Here is an 18107-nt window from a genome sequence, read left to right as displayed (position 1 = left end):
AGCTTAACAGTTACTCAGACTCACATTTAGGTCTCAGAAAATGAGTTTTGAGGCAATGACAAAGGTCACATATGACCTTTGTCATTACTTGTAATAACTGTACACTGTATTAGTTAGCCACTGATTTCATTTGTGTCCATGTCAAATATATACAACAACACATACTCCATCCCATTTTGATGTACAGTGTGTCTGTTGGCAAAGTAACATTATTAAGAACATACTTATTAGAATACAAATGTCTTATAACCTTCAGTTTCAACGTGGGTAAATCAATGCCCAGATTTTTATTAGCAGAATATGCAAACATCGATGGTTCAGGGTTATATCGTAGTGGAGAGGACAAAAGACAGAAGTGTTGGCCTATCCTTCTTTTCTTAGGTTTCACTGTTTCTGTGTATTTTTGGCCTGTTCCAGACACCGGAAACTAGCCTGTCCAACTTAAACATCTCCAGATGACTAACTTTGGTCTGATACATCTCTCTCTCTTTCTCTCTCTCTCTCTCTCTCTCTCTCTCTCTCTCTCTCCATCTCTCTCTCTCTCTCCATCTCTCTCTATCTCTCTAACCTTCATACATACCTATCCATGAGCTACTATCACAAGGATTCCGTTGTTTGGCTAAGACAAGGGAGGGGGAGAGAGCAGGGCAAGGGGAAGGGCCTTGGTAAAATAGGGCAAAGGAGGGTAAGGAGTAAAACAGAGAGAGGGAGACAGGGGAAGTGAAGGAGGAGGTAAGGAGTAAAACAGGGAGAGGGGGACAGGGGAAGTGAAGGAGGAGGTAAGGAGTAAAACAGGGAGAGGGACTGTGGAAGTGAAGGAGGGGGTAAGGAGTAAAACAGAGAGAGGGACTGTGGAAGTGAAGGAGGAGGTAAGGAGTAAAACAGAGAGAGGGGGACAGGGGAAGTGAAGGAGGAGGTAAGGAGTAAAATAGGGAGAGGGGGACAGGGGAAGTGAAGGAGGAGGTAAGGAGTAAAACAGGGAGAGGGACTGTGGAAGTGAAGGAGGAGGTAAGGAGTAAAACAGAGAGAGGGGGACAGGGGAAGTGAAGGAGGAGGTAAGGAGTAAAACAGAGAGAGGGGGACAGGGGACGTGAAGGAGGAGGTAAGGAGTAAAACAGAGAGAGGGGGACAGGGGAAGTGAAGGAGGAGGTAAGGAGTAAAATAGAGAGAGGGGGACAGGGGAAGTGAAGGAGGAGGTAAGGAGTAAAACAGAGAGAGGGGGACAGGGGACGTGAAGGAGGAGGTAAGGAGTAAAACAGAGAGAGGGGGACAGGGGAAGTGAAGGAGGAGGTAAGGAGTAAAACAGAGAGAGGGGGACAGGGGACGTGAAGGAGGAGGGGGCTAGTTCATGTTTGAATGGAGGCACCCGTAACTCACTGTTATCATTGGAATTGATGGGAATTAAGTGTGTCGGAAGACGTTAGAGCGAAACAGGGATAAGGGCTAGACAGGTATGTATACATGCATTATACAGGCTGAATAAAACCCAATGGGAGGGGACCTATCGGCTCAGAATCGTGGTAGGCAGGTTAGGGAGGCCTTGGGTGATGATAGGGGAAGTTGTATGGTCTGTGGTAGTGGGGGAAGATATGGGTTTAGGCTTTTGGTTAAAGGTAAGTTATACTGGTGGAATGTGATATAAACAGTACCGAACAGTTAATTGAAGCAAGATGGAGTCTCTTTAAGGCTGATTCTGCACTGCGGTCTGCTTTCCACATACACACACATGCTCAGCATACACACACACATGCACTCAACAAGCACATTCAGTAAACATACAGTACCCAGTAAATGAAGTTAGTCACTATACATATGTTAATAGACAAATGGTTGTTTTATATGATTTCATCCCAGTGAGTGCACATAGTAATCTACAGAAAACTATTCTGTTCCAACATCAAAGTTACTAACAGGGTGTCCCTTGTTACCTTAAATCTGTGAAAGTTGAAGTATTATGGGGTTAATGTGAACATTAAGGTTTGGGTTAGTGTTAAATGTAAGTATGCATTCAGAGAGATTAAGGTTTGAACTAGGATTGAACATGTTACCCCCTACGATCAACAGATGGCAAAAAGGTGTGTCAATATGCACATTTCTCTCTCTCTCTCTCTCTGGAATATTAAATGACTTCTCCCTTTGTAAAGGATGTGGAGAGATTCTGTCGGTTCAGGCCACACTCTATATTTGGTTTTCTGTATTTGTTTTGTTTTGTAAGACATCATCACGGAGGGTCACAGAGCAGCGAGGAATGTCTAGAAAACCACTGACTGGGAGAGATCTGTTGTGTGTGTGCGTGTGTTTGTGTTCAAGAGATCACAAGTAAGGGTGTGTTTGTGATGTCTGTTAATTGTTATTGGTGTACTGTATGTGCGTGCATGAGTGTGTGTGTGTGTGTGTGGGGGGGGGGGAGGGGGTTGAGGGGGGGGGTCAGTTCAATGGCCTGGGAGTTAGCGTAGGAGTGAAATGTGTTTCTAGTTAAGTTCTGAAAATCTGAAACATACTCCGGCACTTCAAACACAGAGATAATTCTGAAGCCTGCATTGGTTTCATTTTACTACATAGCTGTATTCCCTAAGCTTCCCAATACAGCACTATTCCCAGATCTTTCCCAAACGACGCAACTGTCAGACCTTTTCGTTTCACACGTTACCCAAGCAGGCTTCGTCCCACCAGTAATAGAAGACTGTTACTATAACTAGCACACTGCAACTGACTACTGAAATGCTACACAATCTGCTACAGTCACACGCCCATCCATTTTGACACTTTTTAAAAAAAATTGATACAGGTGTAAAGTCGAGCTCTGTATTCAGTTTGTTGCCTTTTCTGAATCTCTGCTGTGAAACAGCCAAAACCGCTGGTTATGATGAGCAGGCAGCAACAACTGGGCTAGCTGCTAGCAAGTATCATGAGCCAAACTTCCAGTCACACCTCCAGCAGCTGAACTCACTGTGGAGCAAGGTGAGTCAATCCCCTACTGTATGAGGGGATCAGATTGGATCCGATTCACACATTCTCAAAGACAAATGGGTGTAAATGGGAGTCAGTATTGTTTACCCTGGCCAGAGGGACAGTGCACATGTTAATGGCCTACTTTACAATTCAAACTGACTGCCATGTTTCATTGCAAAACAGAATGTCAGATGGCTAATAATTTTTAGGTGCAAACTGGTTCATTCACAATATGTAAGGGGTTTGAACTGAGACCGTTCAGATTTGCTAAATAATTACAGGAGGAAAGGTTTCTCTTTGGCTTTTAGGGAGCACGACTTGTGCCTTCTGTCCACTTGATTGGTCATGACACGCACAGAGAATGCAGCAGTGCTGCAATGTGAAGGACAGAATAATAGGCGAACTGGCCTTGATTTTGCACTTTGCCCCTCTTTCTATTTTGTGTCATTGTTGTGACAAATGCTGCCATGGTTATCCTACAAGTTCGAATGAATTCAGTAAGCCTTGTCATTGGTGTCGAAGTGACGACCAGGCTGTTACTGCACCATCATTAGCTATTGTTGACTTATTTCTGCATGACGGAGACAGATCAATAGCTGATTAACATAAGATTCGGTGAAGAGCAGTATTAGTGGAACCGCTCTCTGTCTCAGCCAGGCTGTTTGCATCCAGCAGCAAAGCCCATGGATCTCCGGCAATGTGCTCAAACCTACCACCGAGTGGTAAGTGCTATTACCCATTATTTGTAATTGGCTGGCAGGACTGTATAGGACTTTATTCCATTGGATTGTGGGCTTGAGATTGACTTGTGGTTGCTGTATGTGCTAAAATGTCACTGGTCTGCCCAAGCTAGGGCTACAGAGTACTGTATTGTCCTTGAATCTCTTACTGACAGTTTTATCCCTGAGTCTCATACTGACAGAGTATTATTCCCGAGTCTCATACTGACAGAGTATTATGCCCGAGTCTCATACTGACAGAGTATTATCCCTGAGTCTCATACTGACAGAGTATTATCCCTGAGTCTCATACTGACAGAGTATTATGCCCGAGTCTCATACTGACAGAGTATTATCCCTGAGTCTCATACTGACAGAGTATTATGCCTGAGTCTCATACTGACAGAGTATTATGCCCGAGTCTCATACTGACAGAGTATTATCCCTGAGTCTCATACTGACAGAGTATGATCCCTGAGTCTCATACTGACAGAGTATTATCCCTGAATCTCATACTGACAGAGTATTATGCCCGAGTCTCATATGACAGAGTATTATGCCCGAGTCTCATACTGACAGAGTATTATCCCTGAGTCTCATACTGACAGAGTATGATCCCTGAGTCTCATACTGACAGAGTATTATCCCTGAATCTCATACTGACAGAGTATTATGCCCGAGTCTCATACTGACAGAGAATTATCCCTGAGTCTCATACTGACAGAGAATTATCCCTGAGTCTCATACTGACAGAGTATTATGCCCAAGTCTCATACTGACAGAGTATTATGCCCGAGTCTCATACTGACAGTGTATTATCCCTGAGTAATGTGTAGGTGTGGGTTGGGGACAGAAATTCCATGGCATGACTTCCAGATATTATGCAAAGTAAGAACAGGCAAAGTTCACCTGAGCATGGAGTTAGGAGTGATCTGGGAGTCACAATAAATGCAGACTACATGTACTATGAAAACAGACAAAATCAACAGATTAACACAAAGCACTTTGCACATTAAAGACAGACTGTCTTCTTATGGATTCCAAACCCATTTCAAGAAAATTAGGAAACAGTAGAATGTAATGTGTTATGTCCAGTAAACAGCAATCAGTAATAGAAAACAGTAGACTGTATAAGGGTGGTGATATTTTGTACATCTCTGTAACTAGTGGAATGACAACCAGTAACACATTAGTATCAAAGGATTTTGTCTTTCTCTCTCGCTATCTATTCTCCTGGTCTCTTCTGCTAATGCTGTAACTGTGTAGCTGAAATAACTGGGTCAAATCCACACAGCCTGGAGTTATATTTAATACAGCAAGCTTTAGAACAGGGCCAAAGCAAATGTCTCCTTGTATCATGTCCAAAAATACAAAAGTTTTCTGTGCCTGTTATGATACTACATCAGTGTGTGTGTGTGTGTGTGTGTGTGTGTGTGAGCATGCATCATTTGTCTAGGTGTGCATGCATATGCTGATCATCCATGTGTGCCACATGTTTGTGTGCCACGCCGTCCAGAGTAGTGTGTGCCACAGTCATGCCAGGAAGGGTCTGTCTCTGTGGCATGATGGGGGCACAGCGTGTGTTATCTGTTTGGGTCTGTGTGTCCGTATGGGATGTCCGCACCTCTCTCTCTCTGACTGCTGGCCTCAACGGCCCTATTTACTGGAGAGGTGAGTCCCAGGCCCAACGGATTAGCCCACTCAGCCGGTTGGGAGAATAAACCATCCACATACATCCACACAACGTTCGGACGGGCACACACCAGCCCGCTATTTAAACGCTGTCCTAACTGTCCTAACTGTCCTAACTTTTCTGGGTTAAAACGGAGAATGCTGCTTTGTTGATAAAGGCCGTGCTACTTCTGGCTTGGTATTTGTGTGTGTGTGTCTGAGGCCACCACTCATGGCTTGGTGGTTAGGGTTAAATGGATCTCAGAACCCTCTGGTGATGTGGATAAATAAAGCAAAGAGAGATAATAAATGACTACCTTACTGCTCTGTTGACATACACAAATACAAGCTATCAGACATGGTTCAGAGGATGGCTAACTCTGGAGATCCCTCTAATCTCCAACAAGCCAGGTGAAACGGCTTCTCAGTTATTTTGAGGCTCACATTTGGAATAATTAATTAAATACGTCACAACTGGGTGAGCTTTTGCCTCTAGGGCAATTAGAAGGATCTTACAGGATATTTTAAATTATAAGTGGGTTTCTAGTGATTGGGTGTTGCTTTATGTGACGGTGTTCAGCATTTTGTGTATTTTGTTTGCACTCTTAAAACCTCTTTGGGTTGTGGCATAAGGACAGTGGCTGAGGGTTTCACTTGGGTTGGTGCAGACTGGCTCAGCGTCACCTGTGGTTATTGGGCTGGATTTGGAATAGGATTGCCTTTGTCTCATCACACTCTGACAAGTCTTCTGTGGTAAGTCATGTGCCTGCTCAACTGTGGTTGCTGTGTGATGAATGTGTTCTCCTCCAAACGCATATGTACGGGCAAGTAGTTCTTAGTTGTGGGAACGGTGTGTTTAAATCAGAACAGCTTGGCGTGATGTGCACTGGAGGATGTCTCAAGCTTAAACTCTCCTGAGCCCACTGGGAGTTGCCACGTTCAAAGTTGTGAATTGAACTTTAAAAAAAACTGAGCCGCCACCAACTTAAAAGAGATGAAACCTTTAATTTATTTCAAATCCTGTCTAGTACAGAATTAAATTACTTCTTCTGGAGCGCTGTTATGTTGAACATGGATTTGTGCATCTGCTTGTTTATCAGCTTACTCTATTTCAGCCAGCGTTGTTGAGCACAATGTTCAATCCACCAGAACTAAGTACATGTTTTAGATTACTGAATACTGTATGTGGCTCTGACAATGTTGGAAATGTGATACAGTGGGGAGAACAAGTATTTGATACACTGCCAATTTTGCAGGTTTTCCTACTTACAAAGCATGTAGAGGTCTGTAATTTTTATCATAGGTACACTTCAACTGTGAGAGACGGAATAAAAAAAAAAATCATTTTATTATTTTTAAATAATTCATTTGAATTTTATTAGATGATATATGTATTTGATCACCTACCAACCAGTAAGAATACCGGCTCTCACAGACCTGTTAGTTTTTCTTTAAGAAGGCCTCCTGTTCTCCACTCATTACCTGTATTAACTGCACCTGTTTGAACTTGTTACCTGTATAAAAGACACCTGTCCACACACTCAATCAAACAGACTCCAACCTCCCCACAATGGCCAAGACCAGAGAGCTGTGTAAGGACATCAGGGATAAAATTGTAGACCTGCACAAGGCTAGGATGGGCTACATGACAATAGGCAAGCAGCTTGGTGAGAAGGCAACAACTGTTTGTGCAATTATTAGAAAATGGAAGAAGTTCAAGATGACGGTCAATCACCCTTGGTCTGGGGCTCCATGCAAGATCTCACCTTGTGGGGCATCAATGATCATGAGGAAGGTGAGGGATCAGCCCAGAACTACACGGCAGGACCTGGTCAATGACCTGAAGAGAGCTGGGACCACAGTCTCAAAGAAAACCATTAGGAACACACTACGCCGTTAAAATCCTGCAGCGCACACAAGGTCCCCCTGCTAAAGCCAGCGCATGTCCAGGCCCGTCTGAAGTTTGCCAATGACGATCTGGATGATCCAAAGGAGGAATGGGAGAAGGTCATGTGGTCTGATGAGACTAAAATTTAGCTTTTTGGTCTAAACTCCACTTGCCGTGTTTGGAGGAAGAAGAAGGATGAGTACAACCCCAACAACACCATCCCAACCGTGAAGTATGGAGGTGGAAACATCATTCTTTGGGGATGCTTTTCTGCAAAGGGGACAGGACGACTCGTGAGATCTTGGCCAACAATCTCTTTCCCTCAGTAAGAGCATTGAAGATGGGTCCTGGCAGGGTCTTCCAGCATGACAACGACCCGAAACACGCAGCCAGGGCAACTAAGGAGTGGCTCTGTAAGAACCATCTCAAGGTCCTGGAGTGGCCTAGGCAGTCTCCAGACCTGAACCCAATAGAAAATCTTTGGAGCTGAAAGTACGTATTGCCCAGTGACAGCACCGAAACCTGAAGGATCTGGAGAAGGTCTGTATGGAGGAGTGGGCCAGAATCCCTGCTGCAGTGTGTGCAAACCTGGTCAAGAACTACAGGAAATGTATGATCTCTGTAATTGCAAACAAAGGTTTCTGTATCAAATATTAAGTTCTGCTTTTCTGATGTATCAAATACTTATGTCATCCAATAAAATGCAAATTAGAAATCATACAATTGGATTTTCTGGATTTTTGTTTTAGATCCACTCACAGTTGAAGAGTACCTATGATAAAAATTACAGACTTGTACATGCTTTGCACGTGGGAAAACCTGTAAAATCGGCAGTGTATCAAATGCTTGTTCTCCCCACTGGATATTTTTTTGAATGTCTGTTTATCATGATCCATTGCAAGTCATGGGACAGCAAGTACTTTTATACTAATATACAAGTACTCTTTGTTTTCTACAAATGTTCATACAATGTTGTGTGATATGTTGGAAAAAGGTTTATTACAGCAATCCCATAAAATAGCTGTTTGGAAGTGGGGATGCAATAGTAAGTTTAGTGAGGTTAAAACCAATAACTTGAATATCTTTGGTTAGCTTCGTAAAATATGCATACATTTTGAACATATTCAGCAGGATTTACTTTCACCGTATTACATTTACAAAACCATTGCAATATCTTTCATTAATTTTCTTAACTACAGTATATTTGGGTTGTTTGTTTTAGTGAATAGTATTTATGTCTAAATAAAGCATTTAATTGGAGGTGTAATCCCCTCCAAAATATGACCTATAGACTCTTATCATCTATCTACTTTAGTTTTAGGCCACAGACCATTTGCATTTCTTAAAAGGGCAACCCTCAGCCCAATTTCAGCCATTGCTTATTATAGCCTTCGCACCGGCCCATCATGCAAAAAAGGAAAGTATCGAACCATTAACTTTTCTTTTGCTTTTGATGTTACCTTTCACTGAAACCCCCATAAAGCTTTCCACAACACACTCTTAAAAAACACAAATATTCAGATTTGAGAACCGCTTTTGACATGTCAAAGTACTTCCATTGTTTTTTCATGTTTTTCTTGTATCATACTTCTATTGTTTTACTTGTATCGTACCGTAACACTTGCTTCGTGGTTCACATTCCAACACTCACCCAACACTGTGTCTGTTGGGGGCAGTACCTACAATCTTGGTGTTTTAAGTCCATGTATTGTAAACTATAACTTGATGTGGGAATAAAAAAAAACGAATATATACAATTTGTCTAAGTTCATGAAATCACTTTAGGTAGTTGTTTGACTGTCTCTCTTGGCACACAACTCCCTCAGTCAAGCTAGGGAAAGTGCAGGGTCATCTGGTAATATTGCTGTTTCATAGAACTTTGTGAAATAACAATTATCTACGTGAAAAAAGAATGTTCTGTCACAGCTAAAACAAAAAATTAGGGAACCTCAATTGACTGTGGTACACAGATGTATGGAGGTAGTCCCGCCATTTCTTCAGATTTATAAACTTCATAGACCAATTGTGTTAAATGAGTGTGTTAATGCAGAGTTCAAATGTAATTACCTAGTAAATAGGTTATAGACAACTGTCTCAATCCCAAAGAACCACAAATGGCATAAACATCAGAGGGTGGGTGTGTGTGTCATTTGTGTGTGTGTCTGTTTATATGTGTGTGTTTGCTTGTGATTCTGTGTGTCACAGGGAAGATATCAGTTTCCCTTCACATCCTCTTGTCATCTATTATTTAAGCTGATATAAATCTGTTTAGACCCTTCTCACTGATACTGCCAGCAATGTGTGTGTAACAGAGAGAGAGACACGCCAAAGAACAATGAGACCGACACAGAACATTGTACTTGTGATGCCCGTGTAGTGGATTTGATCCCCACTTCATGCCAGTCTGTACAGTGTCAACCTATGCACTGATTACAATCGCTACTCTAAGTCACTGGGTAAGAGTCATTGATGTAAATGCTCACATTTCCATTTTCATCCAACATGGATCGTGAAAATCTATCCATCCATTTCCTATTCCCTAACCTTTACCCTAACTTAAACCTAACCATAACCTTAACCTCAATAACCTTTAAGATAAAATGCTTAACCCTAAACCTAACCCCAAATGCCTAAACCAACAAACTCAATCCAATTGTAACACTAAGCCAAATGGTATGTTTTACCTTAAACATACCCCTAAGCTAGATAGCAGTATGTGCAAAAACACACACACACACACGCACACGTTTGTTTTTCTATCTTTCTGGGGACCTGAAATCTAACCCTATCCCAGAATTCCATTATCTGTATCCCCTAGTTATAAGCCCCTATAATGGCAAGAGTACCAACAGTGTCGAGCGTGAACAGACACAATATCAACCATTTCACTTTCCTATCTAACATACAAAAGTAGCCATGGCAACACCTAAGGGATCACACCCCATCTAATCTGTAGAAATGCATTATGGGCATGGGAGCACTTGATGACACGGGGTACACAAAACAAAAAAAACTGGTACCCAGGTTACAAAATCGTCTGGGTTTCCAGAAATCCTGGGTGGAAAAGATCCAAAATGAATGTAGAATAAACATAAAATCCAGAATTCTCAAACCAGGACAGTGGTGCCTTTTGGGAAGGAAGAATATTGCAATCCCAGCCCTGCCCTAGAGTTTGGGAGTGGTTAGCGTGTGGTATCTGTGCCTTTAACAATACTCTGGCATGTGTTAATGGTTTTATACTGTGAAACACACACACATACTTTCATCAAAGACATGACAGGTAAAAGGTGAGTTGAAAATTTACTGTGCTTGTTTCAGCGCTTCTGCTCTGATGAATATATGGTATAGTAAAAGTCTCAGACGGTAGTCATATTCTGAATAATAATAGTATCAGACATGCATATGATGTATAATAGTACTATCAGAGAGTAATATACTGTATAGTAGTAGCATCATGCAGTAATATACTGTGCAGTAGTAGTATCAGACATTAATTTACTATATAGTAGTAGTATCAGACAGTAATATAATGTAGAGTAGTACTATCAGACAGTCATATACTGTATAGTAGTAGTATCTGGCAGTAATATAGTGCACAGTAGTAGTATCAGATGTTAATATACTGTAGCATAGTAATATCAGACAGTAATATACTGTATAGTAGTAGTATCAGACAGTAATATACTATATAGTAGTAGTATCAGACAGTAATATACTGTATAGTAGTAGTATCAGACATTAATATAATGTAGAGTACAACTAGTCAACAGTAATATATTGTAGAGTAGTAGTATCAGACAGTAATGTACTGTATAGTAGTAGTATCAAACAGTAATATACTGTAGAGTAGTACTATAAGACAGTAATATACTTTATAGTAGTAGTATCAAACAGTTATATACTGTATAGTAGTAGTATCAGGCAATAATATACTGTAGAGTACTACTAGTCGACAGTAATATACTGTATAGTAGTAGTATCCGACAGTAATATACTGTATAGTAGTAGTATCAAACAGTAATATACTGTAGAGTAGTACTATAAGACAGTAATATACTGTATAGTAGTAGTATCAGACAGTAATATACTGTATAGTAGTAGTATCAAACAGTAATGTACTGTAGAGTAGTACTTTAAGTCAGTAATATACTGTACAATAGTAGATTCAGTCAGGTGGGGGAGACAGAGAGCAGAGGTACATCATCTCTTTGGCTCCCTTCTAGTCCTCTCCATTACTACCCTCTCTGTCCCTCCCAGCCACGCTAGTGAAAAATGAACCCACTCATCTACTGGGAAAGCCCTTGCCAAGTGTGTGTGTCCTTGAGTGAGTGAGCGTGTGTGTTTGTGCGTTGTTTGTATAGGTGCGCACACATGTGTATGTTTGCATTGTGTGTGTGTCTGTGTGTGTGTGTGTGTGTGTGTGTGTGTGGGCGGGTGTGTTCATTCTTCCAGAGGGAATCCCATCAGCACAAAGATATTGAATCTCTTCCATTTGGCAGTCTGGCTTGAGGGAGAGAGCCAGACACTGTAGGTAGGGACTAGAAAGAAATAGGGCAATAATAAAATACACATCTTCAGTCAAACATCATACAAAATACACTCCAGGTCAGGCTTGGCCTCATTTCTATGGCTTCTTCTTCCTGTTTATTATGTATATTCCTCAAAAGCATCTCCTCGCAGATGTGCATTCATAAAGATGTAAAATATTGTATTGAAGAAAGAGAATAAGAATGGCCTCTGATAACTGCCAGAGATTGCTTTGTACTGTAGATGTGTGCTTCCTCCCATGTTCCTCTTCTTCCTTTCTATAACATTCCCTTTCTCTTTTCTAGATTAGATTTTTCAACCGACTATCTTCCATCTCTCATCCATCTTCCCTGCCCTCTCTTTTTGCCGGCCAAGAAGAGCGAATGTCTCTTCACTGAGTGAGTGAGTGACGGGCTGATTGACTCAGCCTTGTTAAATAGCGTAGTGGTTAGAGATGCAGACTGCCAAGCAGGGAGCCGATGTCTGAGCCTCGCCACAGTCAAAATAAATTATGCATTAGGATTTGGTTAGGATAGACAAAATCTTTGCTGGCTGAAATCTTCAGTAACTACATTATAGTAAGCCTAAAGTATAACTGTTTCTGGTTATATTGCGACTATTTCTGGTGGATTTTCAAAGTACGCATCTGTGCATGATTTGTGGGGTAATATAGGCTAGATTGCAACCTCTTGGGCAGTAAAAGAGTAGGGGTTTCCACGATTCTCTCATCTTTTCACTTGACAAAAAAGTCAGTCATCGTCACCTATATTAATAATTATTGTCATTCACGAATGTAAGAAAAACAAATGTTGTTGTGCCATGAAATGAAAAAGGCATAGCTTTGGCTGTGTAAAGTTCATCTTCAGTCTCGCTAGTAATTCTCAGTTCTTCAGACTATTCCAATTAGTAAGTTAGTAGATACTAGTAGACCTATTACTGGCTAATAAGCTGTTAAAATGTCAGTGGCAAAAGCCATACATTTCATAGATGCTATTTGTGGTGGAGGTAAACCTAATACGAAACACAATGCTTAATGGTGTCTAGCGAAATATTCAGTCTTGGTGTGAAGTCAATTTGTGACAAAAATATGTAATATCGAGACACAATACCAACACCTGGCAAACGTTTAGCTCTGTGGTCTAGTGGTAAAAAGAAACACAGCCTCTCATGTGGGAGACCCAGGTTCAAATCCAGTCAGGGCAACTACATTCATCAATTCTAATTGCGGGCTGGCCAAGCTTTTCTGGTTATCTACTGTCTTTAGTAGCCTATGATCTCTGTGGGCCCATGTCCAATTTGTCATTTGTTTTATCATTATCTTGTAGTGAGGCATAAACACAATGTTCATTATGTTTTCATCTGATTGTCAGAAAGTAATTTCAGTTGGTGTTCTTGTTGGCTATCCTCACATATTTGTATACCCTACAGAACAGTTCCTGAATCCAAAATAGTACACTGTACTCCAGACATTGGCTGAAAATGTACTCTAGAAGTATGACGTACAGTGGGCTGAATTGATGTATTCACTGCTGTCTACACGTCTCTGTCTCGGCCAATAATCTCCCTCTTTGGCAGAGTTTTCATCGAACCACAGTGCGTTTTGGATGGTATACTGCCAGTTTTCCACTCAATAGACTGTTCACTGTTTTTCGTGCACCTGACATGCAATGATGTTCAACAATGGTGGACATGGCATTGATGGAGTTTATGATGATATAATATTTTTTATTATGATTGATATTTTTCCAGCACAGTTTTCTCCCACTATTTATTTAGCCTGGGACACTGTGCCGGAATGCAACGGCTTAGTTTCACCCCTGAACTCAATCCTTCACCTCGCCTCATCTCATCCAGTTCCTCTTTTCACTCCCACCTCCCCTCACTCCCACCTCCCCTCACTCCCAGCCTCCTTCACTCACACCCTCCCTCACTCCCACCCTCCCTCACTCCCAGCCTCCTTCACTCCCACCCTCCCTCACTCCCACCCTCCCTCACTCCCACCTTCCTTCACTCCCACCCTCCCTCACTCCCACCTTCCTTCACTCCCACCCTCCCTCACTCCCACCTTCCTTCACTCCCACCATCCCTCACTCCCATCTTCCTTCACTCCCACCCTCCCTCACTCCCACCTTCCTTCACTCCCACCCTCCCTCACTCCCACCTTCCTTCACTCCCACCCTCCCTCACTCCCACCCTCCTTTACTCCCACCCTCCCTCACTCCCAGCCTCCTTCACTCCCACCCTCCCTCACTCCCAGCCTCCTTCACTCCCACCCTCCCTCACTCCCACCCTCCTTTACTCCCACCCTCCCTCACTCCCAGCCTCCTTCACTCCCACCCTCCCTCACTCCCACCCTCCCTCACTCCCTCACTCATCACGTTCCCTGTAGGACAGACTGATAATATAGTCACTGTACTGAGTGCTGCCTGGTGGGCCAACTAGCTCCACAACATCCCGTGGTCCAGCAGCTCAGTGTCTCAGGGAATGATGATGTGACACTATGAGGTCACATCTTAGAAGCCCCTCCGCTTCCCATCGTGCACTGACATTGATGAGTCATAACATGGCACAGGATGATCCTCCCTGCCATGACTCTACCACAAAAGCAACCAATGGGTAATCAATATCTGAAGCCTGCAGCCCCCATACATGTTAAATACATAGGTCATATTATTTATTTCAATTACCATTCTACATTTAAACTCACCTCTGCCCTAATTCAGATAGTCTATACTGCAGGGAGAAACCCAAACCCTATAATATCTGGATTGAGTAACATGATTTACAGCTCAGACAGGATTTAAACAAGACACACTTGGCAACCCATGTCTGTTACCACCACTTGGCAACGCTATACTATTAGAACATATGAAACAGAAATGGCCACACAGATCTACTACTGTGTTCAGGACAGCCTTGGTAACATATTTGTTGGCTCATACCATCGCACTTATCAAACCATGTGTATTATTTCAGACCTAACAGACTTGGCTAGAGACATACATATAGCTCTGGACTCATTAATCCAAACTTCCTAAAGAATATTGTGCAGAACTTGCCGCCCATGAATGTATTCCAGGAAGAAGTGACAGCATGTAGTTTATCTGTATTATAAAACAACATCAAGAACACAAGTAATCAAAACTTCCATGGTTACACCAACCGCCTGTTTGTCTTTATCATTTAGACCAGTGGAAAAGCACCAATTCAAAAACAGCTTTACCTGAACCTTATACATTTGCTCTCTTGAAGCACACCATTTTGTGAGCGTGTGTAATTACTGGTAGTAGGTAATGTCCCCTGAGTAGAACTTTAAAAGGTGCTTATCTACTGTACATGAATGTCTCATATCAGTAACTGTCCAATCTGTTTATCTCAATGTGTACAACCATTATGTTTTCCTCAGGTCCACACATAGAAACATACAATTTCTCTTCTTCTCTCCCTGTATCATTCTCTGACTCACGCACATATTCACACACTCACATTTGTTTTTCTATTCTTGTGGAGTCTAGGAAACTGAAATCCATGTTCTCTATCTCTTAAACCTATTCATAACTCCAAAAGCCTGTTTACATCAGCAGTTGTCACAAAGTGCTTTCATAGATACCCAGCCTGAAATCCCCAAAGAGCAAGCAACAACTGAGCACAATGGCTAGGAAAAACTCCCTAGCAGGTTGGAAATTAAGAAGAAACCTAGAGAGGAACCAGATTCTGAGGGGTGTACTGATTAAAGATTATAATAATTAATTAATTCACAATATCTATAATGAATTAATATGGGCTGTGTCCAGAGTCTATGAAAAGAATCCAAGTCAACTGCATGACCAGGTGGAGAACAGTCAGGAATCGTTAAGAATCGTCTGCACTTAACCTAGCCTAAAGCCTAACCATAAAACTAACCTGTAGTGTCCAAACCTAAAAGTCACACCAATTCTAACAATTACTAAAATTACTTCACTCTAACCCTGGATCACACACACACACACACACACACACAGACAGACGAGACCCGGTAATAGGCAGTAAATGTTTTCCAGGCACATTATGCAAACAAGTTGTGCTCCCTTCCTCCTAAACGATTCAACCCATTACTCTCCACTACATCATATGGGAACACACGGTGAACAGTTTGACCCATTAGTCTCCAGTGTATCACATAGGAACACACTGGAAACGGTTTTATCCAGTAGTCTCCAGTGTATCACATAGGAACACACTGGAAACGGTTTTATCCAATAGTCTCCAGTGTATCACATAGGAACACACTGGAAACGGTTTTATCCAGTAGTCTCCAGTGTATCACATAGGAACACACTGGAAACGGTTTTATCCAATAGTCTCCAGTGTATCACATAGGAACACACTGGAAACGGTTTTATCCAGTAGTCTCCAGTGTATCACATAGGAACACACTGGAAACGGTTTTATCCAGTAGTCTCCAGTGTATCACATAGGAACACACTGGAAACGGTTTTATCCAATAGTCTCCAGTGTATCACATAGGAACACACTGGAAACGGTTTTATCCAGTAGTCTCCAGTGTATCACATAGGAACACACGGTGAACAGTTTGACCCAGTAGTCTCCAGTGTATCACATAGGAACACACTGGAAACGGTTTTATCCAGTAGTCTCCAGTGTATCACATAGGAACACACTGGAAACGGTTTTATCCAGTAGTCTCCAGTGTATCACATAGGAACACATGGTAAACAGTTTGACCCAGTAGTCTCCAGTGTATCACATAGGAAGACACTGGAAACGGTTTTATCCAGTAGTCTCCAGTGTATCACATAGGAACACACTGGAAACGGTTTTATCCAGTAGTCTCCAGTGTATCACACAGGAACACACTGGAAACGGTTTTATCCAGTAGTCTCCAGTGTATCACATAGGAACACACTGGAAACGGTTTTATTCAGTAGTCTCCAGTGTATCACATAGGAACACACTGGAAACGGTTTTATCCAGTAGTCTCCAGTGTATCACATAGGAACACACGGTGAACAGTTTTATCCAGTAGTCTCCAATGTATAACATAGGAACACACTGGAAACGGTTTTATCCAGTAGTCTCCAGTATGTCACATGAACACACAGTAAATTGTTTAAACCATTAGTCCCCAGCTGGCATTAATGCATTCTTTGAAAATAAAACAAAAACACACCACTGGCTGGTGATAAACAAATCCGAAAACCCAAAAATGAAAGGGCCAGATGGATTCCACGTTTTTTCTCTGTCATCATCCTGCAGACAACCTTTCACAGTTGGGTTCTGGGAAAATATTTGCTCTCATAAAACAGAGTTGGCTGGAAAACAAAACTGGCAGCTGGAGCAAGATGGAGAGGAGAATGGTATGGATCAGTTAAGGGCGGGTGTAGTGTTAGGATGTAATAGGTCTGACTCAGTACCTAGTTTAGTATGTAGTATGTCTGTATGTAGTACTTACGTGGAATGTATTTATGCATTTATGTTTGTACATGTATATACATGGTTAGGTATGTATGGATTGTCAACTGGAGTTGTAGTTGGGAAGAGAAGACAAACTGTTTTATCCTCCCTACCTGTCCAGAGGTGTGCCAGGCAGAAGGAGGAGGAGGAAGGGGGAGGAAGAGAGCAAGACAAGCCTATACAACAGCAGGCCCTAGAACAGCCTGTAGCTTTAAGAGAGAGAGAGAATATATGACTGAATATTGTTGAGGTGACTTTATTCCCATCCTGATACAGGACTGTGTGAACTCATGGGTGTCTTCTCATCACTGGTGTGAGTGAGTGTCTGTGGGAGTCTTTGTCAGTGAAATTATTACACATACATAAATCTAGTGTCATCATGACTCTCTCTCACTGTCTTACACACACACACACACACACACACACATACACATCTACATAATGATAATGAATTGTTATTAAAGTGGGAAGGTGAGAATAGTTGTGGAGTGAGTGTGGGAGGCAGAGATGGAAGGTGTTTCCCTTGGAAAAAGAGAGCAGACAGGGTCAGAGCCGAGGGAGGGAGGTGTCTACTCAGGAAATACCTTCTGCATCAAAACCAAGAGGCAGCTGCAGACAGAGGAGAGGAGGAAAAGAGGAGAATTGGGGTATGGGGAAAGTTACAGTGTGAAAATAAGCTCCAAAGAAGTTGTGGCTTGTATTGTTGAGGAAAATATACCTCTGCTCCTTTCTGCTCTACTATGTTCTTCTATCTTTCTCTACACTCTGCTGTTCCTCTCTGCTCTTCTATCTCTCTCTACTCTCTGCTGTTCCTCTCTGCTCTTCTTTCTCTCTTTGTTCTCTCTCTTCGCTCCATTCTTATAGCTGACAGTATTTGTGCTCCTCTCAATGACATT

General features: G+C 42.0%; 1 protein-coding gene across 16 annotated transcripts in view; it reads right to left on the bottom strand.

Annotated features, from left to right (window-relative positions):
• Positions 1 to 18107, bottom strand: part of frmd4a (FERM domain containing 4A) — a 108240-nt gene that overhangs the window by 50404 nt on the left and 39729 nt on the right. The window lies entirely within an intron of this gene.

This window comes from Esox lucius, chromosome 19, assembly GCF_011004845.1.
Source record: "Esox lucius isolate fEsoLuc1 chromosome 19, fEsoLuc1.pri, whole genome shotgun sequence".
In the NCBI taxonomy this organism is placed as follows: Eukaryota; Metazoa; Chordata; class Actinopteri; order Esociformes; family Esocidae; genus Esox; species Esox lucius.
The sequence above is the reverse complement of the archived record's forward strand: the minus strand, read 5'-3'. Positions and strand labels throughout refer to the sequence as shown.